This window comes from Humulus lupulus, chromosome 3, assembly GCF_963169125.1.
Source record: "Humulus lupulus chromosome 3, drHumLupu1.1, whole genome shotgun sequence".
NCBI lineage: Eukaryota > Viridiplantae > Streptophyta > Magnoliopsida > Rosales > Cannabaceae > Humulus > Humulus lupulus.
The window spans coordinates 190,770,353-190,778,454 of NC_084795.1; positions in this window are offsets into that span (position 1 = coordinate 190,770,353).

The following is an 8,102-nucleotide window of genomic DNA, read 5'->3' on the forward strand; positions in this document are numbered from 1 at the left end:
TAAGAAAAACAACGATCAATCGATTTAAGTTAACTTCTAAGTTTTATGACCTGGTTATTTCCAGGAACTTAATTTGAAAACTTAGTTCGTGTTAACTATTATCAATATCTCGTGCTCTTTAAGAAAAACAACGATCAATCGATTTAAGTTAACTTCTAAGTTTTATGACCTGGTTATTTCAAGGAACTTAATTTGAAAACTTAGTTCGTGTTAACTATTATCAATATCTCGTGCTCTTTAAGAAAAACAACGATCAATCGATTTAAGTTAACTTCTAAGTTTTATGACCTGGTTATTTCCAGGAACTTAATTTGAATTCTTAGTTCGTGTTAACTTTTATCAATATCTCGTGCACTTTAAGAAAAACAACGATCAATCGATTTAAGTTAACTTCTAAGTTTTATGACCAGGATATTTCTAGGAACTTAATTTGAAAACTTAGTTCGTGTTAAATTTTATCAATATCTCGTGCTCTTTAAGAAAAACAACGATCAATCGATTTAAGTTCACTTCTATATTTTATGACCTGGTTATTTCCAGGAACTTAATTTGAAAACTTAGTTCGTGTTAACTTTTATCAATATCTCGTGCTCTTTAAGAAAAACAACGATCAATCGATTTAAGTTAACTTCTAAGATTTATGACCTGGTTATTTCCAGGAACTTAATTTGAAAACTTAGTTCGTGTTAACTTTTATCAATATCTCGTGCTCTTTAAGAAAAACAACGATCAATCGATTTAAGTTAACTGCTAAGATTTATGACCTGGTTATTTCCAGGAACTTAATTTGAAAACTTAGTTCGTGTTAACTATTATCAATATCTCGTGCTCTTTAAGAAAAACAACGATCAATCGATTTAAGTTAACTTCTAAGATTTATGACCTGGTCATTTCCAGGAACTTAATTTGAATTCTTAGTTCGTGTTAACTTTTATCAATATCTCGTGCACTTTAAGAAAAACAACGATCAATCGATTTAAGTTAACTTCTAGGTTTTATGACCAGGTTATTTCTAGGAACTTAATTTGAAAACTTAATTCGTGTTAACTATTATCAATATCTCGTGCTCTTTCAGAAAAACAACGATCAATCGATTTAAGTTAACTTCTAAGTTTTATGACCAGGTTATTTCTAGGAACTTAATTTGAAAACTTAGTTCGTGTTAAATTTTATCAATATCTCGTGCTCTTGAAGAAAAACAACGATCAATCGATTTAAGTTCACTTCTATATTTTATGACCTGGTTATTTCTAGGAACTTAATTTGAAAACTTAATTCGTGTTAACTTTTAACAATATCTCGTGCTCTTCAAGAAAAACAACGATCAATCGATTTAAGTTAACTTCTAAGTTTTATGACCTGGTTATTTCCAGGAACTTAATTTGAAAACTTAGTTCGTGTTAACTATTATCAATATCTCGTGCTCTTTAAGAAAAACAACGATCAATCGATTTAAGTTAACTTCTAAGTTTTATGACCTGGTTATTTCCAGGAACTTAATTTGAATACTTAGTTCGTGTTAACTTTTATCAATATCTCGTGCACTTTAAGAAAAACAACGATCAATCGATTTAAGTTAACTTCTAAGTTTTATGACCTGGTTATATCTAGGAACATCATTTGAAAACTTAGTTCGTGTTAACTTTTATCAATATCTCGTGCTCTTTAAGAAAAACAACGATCAATCGATTTAAGTTAACTTCTAAGTTTTATGACCTGGTTATTTCAAGGAACTTAATTTGAAAACTTAGTTCGTGTTAACTATTATCAATATCTCGTGCTCTTTAAGAAAAACAACGATCAATCGATTTAAGTTAACTTCTAAGTTTTATGACCTGGTTATTTCCAGGAACTTAATTTGAATTCTTAGTTCGTGTTAACTTTTATCAATATCTCGTGCACTTTAAGAAAAACAACGATCAATCGATTTAAGTTAACTTCTAAGTTTTATGACCAGGATATTTCTAGGAACTTAATTTGAAAACTTAGTTCGTGTTAAATTTTATCAATATCTCGTGCTCTTTAAGAAAAACAACGATCAATCGATTTAAGTTCACTTCTATATTTTATGACCTGGTTATTTCCAGGAACTTAATTTGAAAACTTAGTTCGTGTTAACTTTTATCAATATCTCGTGCTCTTTAAGAAAAACAACGATCAATCGATTTAAGTTAACTTCTAAGATTTATGACCTGGTTATTTCCAGGAACTTAATTTGAAAACTTAGTTCGTGTTAACTTTTATCAATATCTCGTGCTCTTTAAGAAAAACAACGATCAATCGATTTAAGTTAACTGCTAAGATTTATGACCTGGTTATTTCCAGGAACTTAATTTGAAAACTTAGTTCGTGTTAACTATTATCAATATCTCGTGCTCTTTAAGAAAAACAACGATCAATCGATTTAAGTTAACTTCTAAGATTTATGACCTGGTCATTTCCAGGAACTTAATTTGAATTCTTAGTTCGTGTTAACTTTTATCAATATCTCGTGCACTTTAAGAAAAACAACGATCAATCGATTTAAGTTAACTTCTAGGTTTTATGACCAGGTTATTTCTAGGAACTTAATTTGAAAACTTAATTCGTGTTAACTATTATCAATATCTCGTGCTCTTTCAGAAAAACAACGATCAATCGATTTAAGTTAACTTCTAAGTTTTATGACCAGGTTATTTCTAGGAACTTAATTTGAAAACTTAGTTCGTGTTAAATTTTATCAATATCTCGTGCTCTTGAAGAAAAACAACGATCAATCGATTTAAGTTCACTTCTATATTTTATGACCTGGTTATTTCTAGGAACTTAATTTGAAAACTTAATTCGTGTTAACTTTTAACAATATCTCGTGCTCTTCAAGAAAAACAACGATCAATCGATTTAAGTTAACTTCTAAGTTTTATGACCTGGTTATTTCCAGGAACTTAATTTGAAAACTTAGTTCGTGTTAACTATTATCAATATCTCGTGCTCTTTAAGAAAAACAACGATCAATCGATTTAAGTTAACTTCTAAGTTTTATGACCTGGTTATTTCCAGGAACTTAATTTGAATACTTAGTTCGTGTTAACTTTTATCAATATCTCGTGCACTTTAAGAAAAACAACGATCAATCGATTTAAGTTAACTTCTAAGTTTTATGACCTGGTTATATCTAGGAACATCATTTGAAAACTTAGTTCGTGTTAACTTTTATCAATATCTCGTGCCCTTTAAGAAAAACAACGATCAATCGATTTAAGTTAACATCTATATTTTATGACCTGGTTATTTCCAGGAACTTAATTTGAAAACTTAGTTCGTGTTAACTTTTATCAATATCTCGTGCTCTTTAAGAAAAACAACGATCAATCGATTTAAGTTAACTTCTAAGTTTTATGCCCTGGTTATTTCTTGGCACATAATTTGAAAACTTAGTTCGTGTTAACTTTTATCAATATCTCGTGCTCTTTAAGAAAAACAACGATCAATCGATTTAAGTTAACTTCTATGTTTTATGACCTGGTTATTTCCAGGAACTTAATTTGAAAACTTAGTTCGTGTTAACTATTATCAATATCTCGTGCTCTTTAAGAAAAACAACGATCAATCGATTTAAGTTAACTTCTAAGAATTATGACCTGGTTATTTCCAGGAACTTAATTTGAAAACTTAGTTCGTGTTAACTATTATCAATATCTCATGCTCTTTAAGAAAAACAACGATCAATCGATTTAAGTTAACTTCTAAGTTTTATGACCTGGTTATTTCTAGGAACTTAATTTGAAAACTTAATTCGTGTTAACTTTTATCAATATCTCGTGCTCTTTAAGAAAAACAACGTTCATTCGATTTAAGTTAACTTCTAAGTATTATGACCTGGTTATTTCCAGGAACTTAATTTCAAAACTTAGTTCGTGTTAACTTTTATCAATATCTCGTGCTCTTTAAGAAAAACAACGATCAATCAATTTAAGTTAACTTCTAAGTTTTATGACCTGGTTATTTCCAGGAACTTAATTTGAAAACTTACTCGTGTTAACTATTATCAATATCTCGTGCTCTTTCAGAAAAACAACGATCAATCGATTTAAGTTAACTTCTAAGTTTTATGACCTGGTTATTTCCAGGAACTTAATTTGAAAACTTAGTTCGTGTTAACTATTATCAATATCTCGTGCTCTTTAAGAAAAACAACGATCAATCGATTTAAGTTAACTTCAAAGTTTTATGACCTGGTTATTTCCAGGAACTTAATTTGAATTCTTAGTTCGTGTTAACTTTTATCAATATCTCGTGCACTTTAAGAAAAACAACGATCAATCGATTTAAGTTAACTTCTAAGTTTTATGACCATGTTATTTCTAGGAACTTAATTTGAAAACTTAGTTCGTGTTAAATTTTATCAATATCTCGTGCTCTTGAAGAAAAACAACGATCAATCGATTTAAGTTCACTTCTATATTTTATGACCTGGTTATTTCTAGGAACTTAATTTGAAAACTTAATTCGTGTTAACTTTTAACAATATCTCGTGCTCTTTAAGAAAAACAACGTTCATTCGATTTAAGTTAACTTCTAAGTTTTATGACCTGGTTATTTCTAGGAACTTAATTTGAAAACTTAATTCGTGTTAACTTTTATCAATATCTCGTGATCTTTAAGAAAAACAACGTTCATTCGATTTAAGTTAACTTCTAAGTATTATGACCTGGTTATTTCCAGGAACTTAATTTCAAAACTTAGTTCGTGTTAACTTTTATCAATATCTCGTGCTCTTTAAGAAAAACAACGATCAATCGATTTAAGTTAACTTCTAAGTTTTATGACCTGGTTATTTCCAGGAACTTAATTTGAAAACTTAGTTCGTGTTAACTATTATCAATATCTCGTGCTCTTTAAGAAAAACAACGATCAATCGATTTAAGTTAACTTCTAAGTTTTATGACCTGGTTATTTCCAGGAACTTAATTTGAAAACTTAGTTCGTGTTAACTATTATCAATATCTCGTGCTCTTTAAGAAAAACAACGATCAATCGATTTAAGTTAACTTCTAAGTTTTATGACTTGGTTATTTCTAGGAACTTAATTTGAAAACTTAATTCGTGTTAACTTTTATCAATATCTCGTGCTCTTTAAGAAAAACAACGTTCATTCGATTTAAGTTAACTTCTAAGTATTATGACCTGGTTATTTCCAGGAACTTAATTTCAAAATTTAGTTCGTGTTAACTTTTATCAATATCTCGTGCTCTTTAAGAAAAACAACGATCAATCGATTTAAGTTAACTTCTAAGTTTTATGACCTGGTTATTTCCCGGAACTTAATTTGAAAACTTAGTTCGTGTTAACTATTATCAATATCTCGTGCACTTTAAGAAAAACAACGATCAATCGATTTAAGTTAACTTCTATGTTTTATGACCTGGTTATTTCCAGGAACTTAATTTGAAAACTTAGTTCGTGTAAACTATTATCAATATCTCGTGCTCTTTAAGAAAAACAACGATCAATCGATTTAAGTTAACTTCTAAGTTTTATGACCTGGTTATTTCCAGGAACTTAATTTGAAAACTTAGTTCGTGTTAACTATTATCAATATCTCGTGCTCTTTAAGAAAAACAACGATCAATAGATTTAAGTTAACTTCTAAGTTTTATGACCTGGTTATTTCCAGGAACTTAATTTGAAAACTTAGTTCGTGTTAACTATTATCAATATCTCGTGCTCTTTAAGAAAAACAACGATCAATCGATTTAAGTTAACTTCTAAGTTTTATGACCTGGTTATTTCTAGGAACTTAATTTGAAAACTTAATTCGTGTTAACTTTTATCAATATCTCGTGCTCTTTAAGAAAAACAACGTTCATTCGATTTAAGTTAACTTCTAAGTATTATGACCTGGTTATTTCAAGGAACTTAATTTCAAAACTTAGTTCGTGTTAACTTTTATCAATATCTCGTGCTCTTTAAGAAAAACAACGATCAATCGATTTAAGTTAACTTCTAAGTTTTATGACCTGGTTATTTCCAGGAACTTAATTTGAAAACTTAGTTCGTGTTAACTATTATCAATATCTCGTGCTCTTTAAGAAAAACAACGATCAATCGATTTAAGTTAACTTCAAAGTTTTATGACCTGGTTATTTCCAGGAACTTAATTTGAATTCTTAGTTCGTGTTAACTTTTATCAATATCTCGTGCACTTTAAGAAAAACAACGATCAATCGATTTAAGTTAACTTCTAAGTTTTATGACCATGTTATTTCTAGGAACTTAATTTGAAAACTTAGTTCGTGTTAAATTTTATCAAGATCTCGTGCTCTTGAAGAAAAACAACGATCAATCGATTTAAGTTCACTTCTATATTTTATGACCTGGTTATTTCTAGGAACTTAATTTGAAAACTTAATTCGTGTTAACTTTTAACAATATCTCGTGCTCTTTAAGAAAAACAACGTTCATTCGATTTAAGTTAACTTCTAAGTTTTATGACCTGGTTATTTCTAGGAACTTAATTTGAAAACTTAATTCGTGTTAACTTTTATCAATATCTCGTGCTCTTTAAGAAAAACAACGTTCATTCGATTTAAGTTAACTTCTAAGTATTATGACCTGGTTATTTCCAGGAACTTAATTTCAAAACTTAGTTCGTGTTAACTTTTATCAATATCTCGTGCTCTTTAAGAAAAACAACGATCAATCGATTTAAGTTAACTTCTAAGTTTTATGACCTGGTTATTTCCAGGAACTTAATTTGAAAACTTAGTTCGTGTTAACTATTATCAATATCTCGTGCTCTTTAAGAAAAACAACGATCAATCGATTTAAGTTAACTTCTAAGTTTTATGACCTGGTTATTTCCAGGAACTTAATTTGAAAACTTAGTTCGTGTTAACTATTATCAATATCTCGTGCTCTTTAAGAAAAACAACGATCAATCGATTTAAGTTAACTTCTAAGTTTTATGACTTGGTTATTTCTAGGAACTTAATTTGAAAACTTAATTCGTGTTAACTTTTATCAATATCTCGTGCTCTTTAAGAAAAACAACGTTCATTCGATTTAAGTTAACTTCTAAGTATTATGACCTGGTTATTTCCAGGAACTTAATTTCAAAATTTAGTTCGTGTTAACTTTTATCAATATCTCGTGCTCTTTAAGAAAAACAACGATCAATCGATTTAAGTTAACTTCTAAGTTTTATGACCTGGTTATTTCCCGGAACTTAATTTGAAAACTTAGTTCGTGTTAACTATTATCAATATCTCGTGCACTTTAAGAAAAACAACGATCAATCGATTTAAGTTAACTTCTATGTTTTATGACCTGGTTATTTCCAGGAACTTAATTTGAAAACTTAGTTCGTGTTAACTATTATCAATATCTCGTGCTCTTTAAGAAAAACAACGATCAATCGATTTAAGTTAACTTCTAAGTTTTATGACCTGGTTATTTCCAGGAACTTAATTTGAAAACTTAGTTCGTGTTAACTATTATCAATATCTCGTGCTCTTTAAGAAAAACAACGATCAATAGATTTAAGTTAACTTCTAAGTTTTATGACCTGGTTATTTCCAGGAACTTAATTTGAAAACTTAGTTCGTGTTAACTATTATCAATATCTCGTGCTCTTTAAGAAAAACAACGATCAATCGATTTAAGTTAACTTCTAAGTTTTATGACCTGGTTATTTCTAGGAACTTAATTTGAAAACTTAATTCGTGTTAACTTTTATCAATATCTCGTGCTCTTTAAGAAAAACAACGTTCATTCGATTTAAGTTAACTTCTAAGTATTATGACCTGGTTATTTCAAGGAACTTAATTTCAAAACTTAGTTCGTGTTAACTTTTATCAATATCTCGTGCTCTTTAAGAAAAACAACGATCAATCGATTTAAGTTAACTTCTAAGTTTTATGACCTGGTTATTTCCAGGAACTTAATTTGAAAACTTAGTTCGTGTTAACTATTATCAATATCTCGTGCTCTTTCAGAAAAACAACGATCAATCGATTTAAGTTAACTTCTAAGTTTTATGACCTGGTTATTTCCAGGAACTTAATTTGAAAACTTAGTTCGTGTTAACTATTATCAATATCTCGTGCTCTTTAAGAAAAACA